General features: G+C 44.6%; 2 pseudogenes; both read left to right on the top strand.

Moving 5' to 3' along the window:
- Positions 1-110: 110 nt before the first annotated feature.
- Positions 111-13,175, top strand: LOC141407878 (endogenous retrovirus group K member 113 Env polyprotein-like; annotated as a pseudogene).
- On the top strand, positions 6,362-9,782 carry LOC102140895 (B-cell CLL/lymphoma 7 protein family member C pseudogene; annotated as a pseudogene).
- Positions 13,176-13,545: the final 370 nt, after the last annotated feature.

Raw genomic sequence — 13,545 nt, 5'->3', positions numbered from 1 at the left:
CGCCGGTCCCCTGGGCCCCGCTTTTCTTTCTCTATACTTTGTCTCTGTGTCTTATTTCTTTTCTCAAGTCTCTCGTTCCACCTTGCGAGAAACACCCACAGGTGTGGAGGGGCAGGCCACCCCTTCATCTGGTGCCCAACGTGGAAGCTTTTCTCTAAGGTGAAGGTACGCTGGAGCGTGGTCATTGAGGACAAGTCGACGAGAGACTCCCGAGTACATCTAAAGTCAGCCTTGCGGTAAGCTTGTGCGCTTGGAAGAACCTAGGGTAACAATGGGGCAAACTAAGAGTAAATATGCCTCTTATCGCAGCTTTATTAAAATTCTCTTAAAAAGAGGGGGAGTTAAAGTCTCTACCAAAAATCTAATTACGCTATTTCAAACAATAGAGCAGTTTTGTCCATGGTTTCCAGAACAGGGAACTTTAGATCTAAAAGATTGGGAAAAAATTGGCAAAGAATTAAAACAAGCAAGTAGGGAAGGTAAAATCATTCCGCTCACAGTATGGAATGATTGGGTCATTATTAAAGTAGCTTTAGAACCGTTGCAAACAGAAGAAGATAGCGTTCCAATTTCTGATGTCCCTAAAAGCTGTGCAGTAGATTGTGGAAAAGAGGCAGGGATAGAAACTCGGAAAGGAAAGGAAAGTTCACACTGTGAATGTGTATCAGAGCCGGCTATGGCTCGGTCAATGCAAAATGTTGACAATAATCAATTACAGGAAGTAGTATATCCTGAAACGTTAAAATTAGAAGAAAAAGATCCAGAATTAGCAGAGCCATCAGAGTCTAAACCACGATGGCCAACTGCTCTTCCAGCAGCTCAGATGCCTATAACTTTACAACCTCAAATGCCGGTTAAACGAGTACTAACTCCAAAAGAAGATCAAATAGGAAAAGATAGAGTCACTGTCATGGCAATGCCAATCCATATACAGTGTCCACAATATCAGCCGGTAGAAAATAAGACCCAGCCGCCAGTAGCCTATCAATACTGGCCGCCAGCTGAACTACAGTATCAGCTGCCCCCAGAAAATCTGTATGGACAGCCAGGAACATTTCCAGTGCCACAGGGCAGGGCACCATACCCTCAACCGCCCACCATGAGACTTAATCCTACAGCACCGCCTAGTACACAGGGTAGTGCGTTACATAAAATTATTGATGATGCAAGAAAACAAGGAGATATTGAGGCGTGGCAATTCCCAGTAATATTAGAAGCAAGACCACCTGGAGAAGGGGCCCAAGAGGGAGAGTTTCCCGTAGCTGAAGCCAGATATAAGTCTTTTTCTATAAAAATGCTAAAAGAAATGAAAGAGGTAGTAAAACAGTATGGACCCAACTCTCCTTACATGAGAACATTATTAGATTCCATTGCTCATGGACATAGACTCATTCCTTACGATTGGGAGATTCTGGCAAAATCCTCACTCTCACCCTCTCAATTTTTACAATTTAAGACTTGGTGGATTGATGGGGCACAAGTACAGTTCCGAAAAAATAGGACTGCCAATCCTCCAATTGACATAGATGCAGATCAACTATTAGGAATAGGTCAAAATTGGAGCACTGTTGACCAACAAGTAATAATGCCAAATGAAGCCATTGAGCAAATCAGGGCTATCTGCCTTAGGGCCTGGGAGAAAATCCAAGACCCAGGAACCGCCTGCCCCTCCTTTAATACAATAAGAGGAGGCTCTAAAGAGCCCTACCCTGATTTTGTAGCAAGACTTCAAGATGCTGCTCAAAAGTCAATTACCGATGAGAATGCCCGTAAGGTCATAGTGGAGTTGATGGCATATGAAAACGCCAATCCTGATTGTCAATCAGCCATTAAGCCATTAAAAGGAAGGGTTCCCGCAGGATCAGATGTAATCTCAGAGTACGTTAAGGCCTGCGATGGAATTGGAGGAGCTATGCATAAAGCTATGCTTATGGCTCAAGCAATCACAGGAGTTGCTTTAGGAGGACAGGTTAGAACATTTGGGGGAAGATGTTATAATTGTGGTCAAATTGGTCATCTAAAAAGGAATTGCCTAGTCTCAAATAAACAAAATGTAACTACTCAAGCTACTACAAGAACAGATAAAGAGCCACCTGGCCTATGTCCAAGATGTAAAAAGGGAAAACATTGGAGTGATCAATGTCGTTCTAAATTTGATAAAAATGGGCAACCACTGTCGGGAAATGAGAGGAGGGGCCAGCCTCAGGCCCCGCAACAAACTGGGGCATTCCAAATTCAGCCCTTTGTTCCTCAGGGTTTTCAGGAACAACAACCCCCACTGCCACAAGTGTCTCAGGGAATAAGCCAGTTATCACAATACAGCAATTATCCCCCGCCACAAGCGGCAGTGCAGCAGTAGATTTATGCACCATACAAGCAGTCTCTCTGCTTCCAGGGGAGCCTCCACAAAAAATCCCCACAGGGGTATATGGCCCATTGCCTGAGGGGACTGTAGGACTAATTTTAGGAAGATCAAGTTTAAATCTAAAAGGAGTTCAGATTCATACTGGTGTGGTTGATTCAGACTATAAAGGTGAAATTCAATTGGTTATTAGTTCCTCAATTCCTTCGAGTGCCAGTCCAGGAGACAGGATTGCTCAATTATTACTCCTACCTTATATTAAAGTTGGAAACAGTGAGATAAAAAGAACAGGAGGGTTCGAAAGCACTGATCCGACAGGAAAGGCTGCATATTGGGCAAATCTGGTCTCTGAGAGCAGACCTGTGTGTAAGGACATTATTCAAAGAAAACAGTTTGAAGGGTTGGTAGACACTGCAGCAGATATCTCTGTCATTGCTTTAAATCAATGGCCAAAAAATTGGCCTAAACAAAAGGCTGTTACAAGACTTGTCGGCGTAGGCACAGCTTCAGAAGTGTACGAAAGTACGATGATTTTACATTGTTTAGGACCAGATAATCAAGAAAGTACTGTTCAGCCAATGATTACTTCAATTCCTGTTCATCTATGGGGTCGAGATTTATTACAGCAATGGGGTGCGGAAATCATTATGCCCGCTCCATTATACAGCCCCACAAGTCAAAAAATCATGACTAAAATGTGATATATACCAGGAAAGGGGTTAGGAAAAAATGAAAATGGCATTAAAGTCCCAATTGAGACTAAGAAAAATCAAGAAAGAAAAGGAATAGGGTATCCTTTTTAGGGGCGGCCACTGTAACGCCTCCTAAACCCATTCCATTAACTTGGAAGACAGAAAAACCGGTATGGGTAAATCAGTGGCCGCTACCGAAGCAAAAACTGGAGGCTTTACATTCATTAGCAAAGGAACAATTAAAAAAAGGACACATTGAGCTTTCATTCTCACCCTGGAATTCTCCCGTATTTGTAATTCAGAAAAAATCAGGAAAATGGCATATGTTAATGGACTTAAGAGCCGTAAATGCTGTAATTCAACCCATGGGGCCTCTTCAACCCGGATTGCCCTCTCCGGCCATGATCCCAAAAGACTGGCCTTTAATTATAATTGATCTTAAGGATTGCTTTTTTACCATTCCTCTGGCAGAGCAAGATTGTGAAAAATTTGCCTTTACTATACCAGCCATAAATAATAAAGAACCAGCCACCAGGTTTCAGTGGAAAGTATTACCTCAGGGATTGCTTAATAGTCCCAACTATTTGTCAAACTTTCGTAGGTCAAGTCCTTCAACCAGTTAGAGACAAATTTTCAGATTGTTATATCATTCACTATATTGATGATATTTTATGTGCTGCAGAAACAAGAGAAAAATTAATTGACTGTTACACATTTCTGCAAGCAGAGGTTGCCAACGCAAGACTAACAATAGCATCGGATAAGATCCAAACCTCTGCTCCTTTTCATTATTTAGGGATGCAGATAGAAAATAGAAAAATTAAGCCACAAAAAATAGAAATAAGAAAAGATACATTAAAAACATTAAATGACTTTCAAAAATTGTTAGGCGATATTAATTGGATTCGGCCAACTCTAGGCATTCCTACTTATGCCATGTCAAATTTGTTCTCTATCCTAAGAGGAGAACTGAAACTAGGCCTCATAAAATTTAGAAACTAGGCCTCATATAGAAAAAATTAACACCAGGTGGCTCTGGATAGGGTCCCACCCTGCCTCAATAAGGTCCCACCCTGATAGAGTCCCACCCTGCCAATTCCGGGAAACAACCTCATGGGGTCCCACCCTGCCAATTCCGGGGGTCCCACCCTGTCTCGAAGTTCCCGGAATCAGCAACTCCAAGAAGAAACCTCATAAGGTCCTGCTCTAACCAATTAGCATAAGACACCTTGCTCAGGCCATAGACAGACCCAATTACCACGCGCCTAAAGCTTTGTTTGAATTTCGCGCCCTAAGCTGTGTTTGAACTTGTATTTGCCTATATAAACAGCCTGTAACAAGCAGTCGGGGTCCCAGGGCCAACTTAGAGCTTGGGACCCTAGCGCGCTAGTAATAAATAACTCTCTGCTGTGAATCTCGTGTCGGTGATCCTTCGCGGCGACCCCTGCCCAGGAAGGAATCGACAGTTCGGTTCCAACATTTGGTGCGTTGGCCGGGAAGTGGGGTCGTCCGAGGACCCCCGACCCATCCGGCGGAGACCTATCTGGCCCGGGCCACGGACTGCTGACTGAACGGACCTACCAGGTACCTTCGTTTTGTTCTGTCTGTCTTGCCGGCTAACTCTGAACTCTGGAGAGTACTCCTTCTGAATTAAGTGGGGAAGGGGGACAGACGTGTCCCGCACCTTCTCACTTTTCACCCTGGGGGACGCCCTGGCGGTAGTCTGGGAGAAGGCTAATGACTCAGTCAGCCTCCTCAAATCTGTAGGCAGGCCGCCCCTGCCGTCTGAATATTTTGTAATCTTGTGGCGCTACTCTCTGGCCGCGCGGCTTCTCCTTACTTGTCTGGTCTTTGTTTTTGTTACTTTTGTTTTGTCCTTGTTTGTTATACGTGGACGAAATAAGACAGACGTTGACGACTCCTTTGTCTCTGACCCTGACTCACTTCCCTGACGTTCGGGCTCGAGCCCACAACCTCTCCATAGAATTCCGTAAGGGACGATGGCGAAAATTCTGCTCGTCCAAGTGGCCTACCCTCCATGTTGGGTGGCCCCGGGACGAAACATTTAACCTCCCAATTATCTTACAGGTTAAAGCAACAGTGATGGATCCTGGGCCACACGGACACCCAGACCAGGTGGCCTACATAATTACTTGGGAGGATCTGGTCCGAAACCCTCCCTCTTGGGTGAAACCCTTCCTCCATTCCCCTTCCCCATCCCAATCTACCCTCCTTGCCTTAGAAGCCCCAAAGAATCGGAATCTGGACCCGCATAAGCCAGTCCTCCCAGATAAACCCCAGAGGGACCTCCTCCTTCTCGAACCCCTGCCTCCTCCACCTCAAAACCCCCTTCGGGGACCTCCACCTTACGCTTCACCCTTGCCCCCTGTCTTGTCCCCAGCTCTTTCCTCTACCGCCTCGACCCCTACCTTTTCTCCAACTTCTCCCTCGGCCCCTCCCTCCACCCCGTCTCCTCCTCCAGCCCCGCCCAAACTCACCCCTCGGACGCCGCCGCCGACACCTCCTCGTCTCCGCTTGCGGCGGACTGAGGACCCAGAAGGCCCTTCCACTTAGCAATCCTCCCTTTTTCCCCTCCGTACTGTCAGTCACACAGTCCAATACTGGCCCTTCTCTGCCTCTGACCTCTATAACTGGAAGACCCATAACCCTTCCTTTTCCCAAGACTCTCAGGCCCTAACCTCGTTAATAGAATCCATTCTCCTCACCCACCAGCCCACCTAGGATAATTGCCAGCAACTCCTGCAGGTCCTCTTAACCACTGAAAAAGGCAGCAAGTCCTCTTGGAGGCCCAGAAAAATGTGCCAGGACCAGGAGGCCTCCCAACCCAACTTCCCAATAAAATAGACGACGGATTTCCCCTCACCCGCCCGGACTAGGACTATGAAACGGCACCAGGTAGGGAGAGTCTCCAAATCTATCGCCAGGCTCTGTTGGCGGGTCTCAAAGGGGCAGGAAAACGCCCCACAAATTTGGCCAAGATAAGAAAGAAACCCCTAAGGAAAGGGAAGCCAGGTTAGCGAAGGAACAGATAGAGCGAGAGGATCGTAAAAACCGAGTAAAGGATAAGCATTTAACAAAAATCCTGGCAGCAGTTGTGAGAAAGAAAGGACCAGGGAGAGAGGGAAAGAAGCGGAGACGGCCAAAAGTGGAAAAAGACCAGTGTGCCTACTGCAAAGAACAGGGGACTCACGGAGGCGTTAAGGACAAAAGAGGGCGCGGCCAACTCCCGGAGGAACGGCAGGCCGAGAGTGCGGCGCCCGGGCCTGGCGCCAAGCCTGAGCCCGCCAGACGGGAGGCGGCCCCGCCGCGGGCTCGGCTCCGGCCCCAGCCACGCCAGCATGGCCGGCCGGACCGTACGGGCCGAGACCCGGAGCCGGGCCGAAAATAACATCAAGAAGGTAATGGCGACCATCAAGAAGGTCCAAAAATGGAAGAAGCAATGAGTGACTGTAGGCGACACTTCCCTTCGTATCTTCAAGTAAGTGCCAGTGGTGGACCCCCAGGAGGAGGAACGAAGGCGGGCAGGTGGCGGGCCAAAGAGATCCCGTGGCCGGGAACGTCGGGGCAGGGGCGCCAGTCCCCGAGGGGGTGGCCCTCTCATCCTGCTGGATCTCAATGATGAGAACAGCAACCAGAGTTTCCATTCGGAAAGTTCCCTGCAAAAAGGCACAGAGCCCAGTCCTGAGGGCAGCCCCCAGCCCAGCCGCCCTGTGTCACCTGCCGGACCCCCAGAAGGGGTCCCTAAAGAGGCTCAGCCCCCACGGCTGGGCCAAGAAAAAAATCCCGGGGGCATAACTGCTGGCAGCACTGACGAACCCCCAATGCTGACCAAGGAGGCCCTGGCAATGATCCAGCAGATGCATGCCTGGACACACTTAAATAATTGAAAGCTAAAATTACTGATTAAAAAAACTGACTTTCTAATCCCAAAGACAAGTACCCTCGTAGAACAAGTGACATCTGCCTGTAAGGTCTGTCAGCAGGTAAACGCTGGGGCTACCCAAGTGCCAGAAAGGAAACGAACTCGTGATAACCACCCAGGAGTCTATTAGGAAATAGACTTCACTGAAGTAAAACCTCACTATGCTGGATATAAGTACTTACTGGTGTTTGTAGATACCTTTTCAGGATGGGTAGAAGCCTACCCCACCCGGCAAGAAACGGCACACATAGTAGCCAAGAAAATTTTGGAAGAAATCTTTCCTAGATTCGGACTTCCCAAGGTAATTGGGTCAGATAACGGGCCGGCCTTCGTTTCTCAGGTAAGTCAGGGACTCGCCAGGATATTGGGGATTAATTGGAAATTACATTGTGCCTATAGACCCCAGAGCTCAGGACAGGTAAAAAGAATAAATAAAACAATAAAAGAGACCCTTATTAAATTGACCTTAGAGACTGGTTTAAAAGATTGGAGACGCCTCCTATCCTTAGCTCTGTTAAGGGCCCGGAATACACCTAACCGTTTTGGGCTCACTCCATATGAAATCCTCTACGGAAGACCTCCCCCTTTGTCAACCTTGCTTAATTCCTTCTCCCCCTCCGATCCTAAGACTGACCTACAGGCCCGGCTAAAAGGACTCCAAGCAGTACAGGCCCAAATCTGGGCCCCCTTGGCAGAACTGTACCAACCCAGACATCCACAGACCAGTCACCCCTTCCAGGTGGGAAACTCTGTCTACGTTAGATGGCATCGCACTCAAGGACTAGAGCCTCGGTGGAAAGAACCCTACATTGTTCTCCTGACCAGTCACCCCTTCCAGCCATAAAGGTTGACGGAATCTCCACTTAGATCCACGCATCCCACGCCAAGGCTGCTCCAGAGACGTCCGGATCAACACCACTTAAGACGTGAAAACTCCAACGCTCCGCGGACCCGCTCAAGATAAGACTCTCTCGTATCTAACTCCTTACTTATTGTTTACCCTTCTTCCCTGCGCCGTCTCTAGTGTAGTTTTTGACGCTAACCCCCACCGGCCATTTAGCCTGACCTGACAGATAATTAATTTTAATAATCAAGAGGTCTTAAATAAGACCTCCGAGAATGCTCCTATAAAGACTTGGTTTCCAGACCTCTATTTCAACCTAAAAAAATATATATATAGCAAAAAAAATTAAAAGACACAGGTCCCCGGTTTACTAGTCCCACAGGAGTCCTATTAAGAACTCCTCAAGATAGACAAAAATAGAAAAGACAGGCTAGAAAAATGTCCATCAGCCAGAACAGGTTTTATGCCTGTCCCGGATGCAAGACAGAACCAATAAAAAACTTGTAGAAATCTGACTCACTTGTATTGCAAAAGCTGGTCCTGTGTAACTACTAATAATAAAAAGTAAAAATAAGCCACAAAACCTTAGTATATAACTATGCCCTTTGTCCAGCCCTGTACCACAACCCGATATTCAGAAAATTGCAACCTGGTTCACATCAAGTTTAAAGATGCGGCAAAATCTGATAACAGATAGATAACAACAAAATTAATATAAAGTCTCTATTTATACCAGCACAACCCACCTAAAATTCCCCTCCAAATCAGACTATTAGTCAATCCAGACACTGCCCCTGTTGCAGTAAGGCCAGACCAGGTTTTATTAGAAGCTAAGAAGCCCCCGGTTTCCATATCGGAGAAGCCCCAACTAAAAACTCCTCAAAGCACTTCCCCGCCCTTAATCTCCCTCACCCTCGCCGACATGTTAAAAATTAAGGTAGCGGCTGGAGTTAAGACCAGGACAGCAGCCCTAGTGCATAGTAACCATCATCTGCAACAACTTAAAGTAGCCATAGATAAAAACCTTAAAGCCATAGAACAATCTATCACAAAACTTGAAAAGTCCTTGACTTCTCTGTCTGAAATTATATTACAAAACCGACAAGGACTAGAAATTGTCTTTCTGAAAGAGGGCGGGCTCTGTGCAGCCCTGAAAGAGCAATGTTGTTTTTATGCAGATCATTCAGGAGTAGTTAAAGATTCTATGGCAAAACTGAGAGAAAGATTAGACAAGAGAAAAAAGAGAGAGAATCTCAGCAAAATTGGTTTAAAAATTAGTACAACCAATCCCCTTGGCTTAGCACCCTAATCTCCACCATCTTAAGACCCCTCATCCTGCTCACGCTCATCCTGACTTTCAGGCCATGCATACTCAACCACTTACTCACCCTTATTAAAAATAGATTACATGCTATGGTTCTGACCCAACTATACCAGACCCTCAGGACTAAAAAAAGAGGCTCAAGATTGAGCCTCTGACACAAAAAGAGGAGGAAATGAAACTAGGCCTCATAAAATTTAGAAACTAGGCCTCATATAGAAAAAATTAACACCAGGTGGCTCTGGATAGGGTCCCACCCTGCCTCAATAAGGTCCCACCCTGATAGAGTCCCACCCTGCCAATTCCGGGAAACAACCTCATGGGGTCCCACCCTGCCAATTCCGGGGGTCCCACCCTGTCTCGAAGTTCCCGGAATCAGCAACTCCAAGAAGAAACCTCATAAGGTCCTGCTCTAACCAATTAGCATAAGACACCTTGCTCAGGCCATAGACAGACCCAATTACCACGCGCCTAAAGCTTTGTTTGAATTTCGCGCCCTAAGCTGTGTTTGAACTTGTATTTGCCTATATAAACAGCCTGTAACAAGCAGTCGGGGTCCCAGGGCCAACTTAGAGCTTGGGACCCTAGCGCGCTAGTAATAAATAACTCTCTGCTGTGAATCTCGTGTCGGTGATCCTTCGCGGCGACCCCTGCCCAGGAAGGAATCGACAGTTCGGTTCCAACAGAACCAGACTTAAATAGTAAAAGAATATTAACCCCAGAGGCAACAAAAGAAATTAAATTAGTGGAAGAAAAAATTCAGTCAGCGCAAATAAGCAGAATAGATCCTTTAGCCCCACTCCAACTTTTGATTTTTGCTACTGCACATTCTCCAACAGGCATCATCATTCAAAACACTGATCTTGTGGAGTGGTCATTTCTTTCTCACAGTACAATTAAGACTTTTACATTGTACTTGGATCAAATAGCTACATTAATTGGTCAGGCAAGATTACGAATAATAAAATTGTGTGGTAATGACCCAGACAAAATAGTTGTTCCTTTAACCAAGGAACAAGTTAGGCAAGCCTTTATCAATTCTGGTGCATGGCAGATTGGCCTTCCTGATTTTGTGGGAGTTATTGATAATCATTACCCAAAAACAAAAATCTTCCAGTTTTTAAAATTGACTACTTGGATTTTACCTAAAATTACCAGACTTGAGCCTTTAGAAAATGCTCTGACAGTATTTACTGATGGTTCCAGCAATGGAAAAGCGGCTTACACAGGACCAAAAGAGCGAGTAATCAAAACTCAGTATCAATCAGCTCAAAGGGCAGAGTTGGTTGCAGTCATTACAGTATTACAAGATTTTAATCAACCTGTTAATATTATATCAGACTCTGCATATGTAGTACAGGCTACAAGGGATGTTGAGACAGCTCTAATTAAATATAGCATGGATGATCAGTTAAACCAGTTGTTCAATTTATTACAACAAACTGTAAGAAAAAGGAATTTCCCATTTTATATTACTCATATTCGAGCACACACTAATTTGCCAGGACCTTTAACTATAGCAAATGAACAAGCTGACTTACTGGTATCCTCTGCATTCATAAAAGCACAAGCAAGAACTTCATGCTTTGACTCATGTAAATGCAGCAGGGTTAAAAAACAAATTTGATGTCACATGGAAACAGGCAAAAGATATTGTACAAAATTGCACCCAGTGTCAAGTACTACACCTGCCCACTCAAGAGGCAGGAGTGAATCCCAGAGGTCTGTACCCTAATGCATTATGGCAAATGGATGTTACCCATGTACCTTCATTTGGAAAATTATCATATGTTCATGTAACAGTTAATACTTATTCACATTTCATATGGGCAACATGCCAGACAGGAGAAAGTACTTCCCATGTTAAAAAACATGTATTACCTTGTTTTACTGTAATGGGAGTTCCAGAAAAAATTAAAACTGACAATGGACCAGGTTATTGTAGTAAAGCTTTCCAAAAATTCTTAAATCAGTGGAATATTACACATACAACAGGAATTCCTTATAATTCCCAAGGACAGGCCATAGTTGAAAGAACTAATAGAACACTCAAAACTCAGTTAGTTAAACAAAAAAAAGGGGGAGACAGTAAGGAGTGTACCACTCCTCAGATGCAGCTTAATCTAGCACTCTATACTTTAAATTTTTTAAACATTTATAGAAATCAGACTACTACTTCTGCAGAACAACATCTTACTGGTAAAAAGAACAGTCCACATGAAGGAAAACTGATTTGGTGGAAAGACAACAAAAATAAGACATGGGAAATAGGGAAGGTGATAACCTGGGGAAGAAGTTTTGTTTGTGTTTCACCAGGAGAAAATCAGCTTCCTGTTTGGATTCCCACTAGACATTTGAAGTTCTACAATGAACCCATCGGAGATGCAAAGAAAAGCGCCTCCACGGAGACGGAAACACCGCAATCGAGCACCATTGACTCGCATGATGAACCAAGTGATGATATCAGAAGAACAAATGAAGTCACCACGCACCGAGAAGGCGGAGCTGCCGACCTGGGCACAGTTAAAGAAGCTGACACCGTTAGCTGGAAAAAGCCTAGCTAGCACAAAGGTGACACAAACCCCAGAAAAAATGTTGCTTACAGCTTTAATGATTATATCAACGGTGGTAAGTCTCCCCATGCCTGCAGGAGCAGCTGCAGCTAATTATACCTACTGGGCCTATGTGCCTTTCCCGCCCTTAATTCGGGCAGTTACATGGATGGATAATCCTATTAAAGTATATGTTAATAATAGTGTGTGGGTACCTGGTCCCACAGATGATCGTTGCCCTGCAAAACCGGAGGAAGAAGGAATGATGATAAATATTTCCATTGGGTATCGTTATCCTCCTATTTGCCTAGGGAGAGCACCAGGATGTTTAATGCCTGCTATTCAAAATTGGTTGGTAGAAGTACCTACTGTCAGTCCCACCAGTAAATTTACTTATCACATGGTAAGCGGAATGTCACTCAAACCACAGGTAAACTATTTACAAGACTTTTCTTATCAAAGATCATTAAAATTTAGGCCAAAAGGGAAACCTTGCCCCAAAGAGATTTCCAGAGAATCAAAAGATTTAGTTTGGGAAGAATGTGTGGCCGGTAGTGCAGTGATATTAAAAAACAATACATTCGGAACTGTTACAGATTGGGCACCTAGAGGTCAATTCTACCACAATTGCGCAGGACAAACTCAATTCTGTCCCAGTGCACTAGTGAGTCCAACTGTTGATAGTGACTTAACGGAAAATTTAGACAAACAGAAGCACAAAAAATTACAGTCTTTCTACCCTTGGATATGGGGAGAAAAGGGAATCTCTACTCCAAGACTAAAAATGATAAGTCCTGTTTTTGGTCCTGAACATCCAGAATTATGGAGACTTACTGTGGCTTCATACCGCCTTAGAATTTGGTCTGGAAATCAAACTATAGAAACAAGAGATTATAAGCCATTTTACCCTATCAACCTAAATTCCAGTCTAACAGTTCCTTTACAAAGTTGTGTAAAGCCCCCTTATATGTTAGTCATAGGAAATATAGTTATTAAACCAGACTCCCAAACTATAACTTGTGAAAATTGCAGATTGTTTACTTGCATTGATTCAACTTTTGATTGGCAGCACCGTATTCTGCTGGTGAGAGTAAGAGAAGGCGTGTGGATCCCTGTGTCCATGGACCGACCATGGGAGGCCTCACCATCCATCCATATTTTGACTGAAGTATTAAAAGGCATTTTAAGTAGATCCAAAAGATTCATTTTTACTTTAATTGCAGTGATTATGGGATTAATTGCAGTCACATCTACAGCCACTGTGGCAGGAGTTGCATTGCACTCTTCTGTTCAGACAGTAAGCTTTGTTGACAATTGGCAAAAGAATTCCACAAGGTTGTGGAATTCACAATCTGGTATCGATCAAAAATTGGCAAATCAAATTAATGAACTTAGACAAACTGTCATTTGGATGGGAGATAGACTCATGAGCTTGGAACATCGTTTCCAGTTACAGTGTGACTGGAATACGTCAGATTTTTGTATTACACCCCAAGTTTATAATGAGTCTAAACATCACTGGGACATGGTTAGACGCCATCTACAGGGAAGAGAAGATAATCTCACTTTAGACATTTCTAAATTAAAAGAACAAATTTTTGAAGCCTCTCAAAGTCACTTAAATATTGTGCCTGGAGCTGAGGCGTTAGATCAAGTGGCAAAAAATCTTTATGGATTAAACCCCACGACTTGGATTAAGTCTATTGGAAACTCTACTGCAGTAAATTTTGGAATTATGTGTCTCTGTTTAATCGGCTTGTTTTTAGTGTGCCGGACCAGTCGAAGAATCCTGCGTCAAAATCGAGAGAACGAACAAGCCTTCATCGCCATG

Source organism: Macaca fascicularis, chromosome 10 (genome assembly GCF_037993035.2).
Source record: "Macaca fascicularis isolate 582-1 chromosome 10, T2T-MFA8v1.1".
Taxonomy (NCBI): domain Eukaryota; kingdom Metazoa; phylum Chordata; class Mammalia; order Primates; family Cercopithecidae; genus Macaca; species Macaca fascicularis.
Note: the sequence above shows the minus strand (reverse complement) of the source record. Positions and strands in the feature narration are given on the sequence as shown.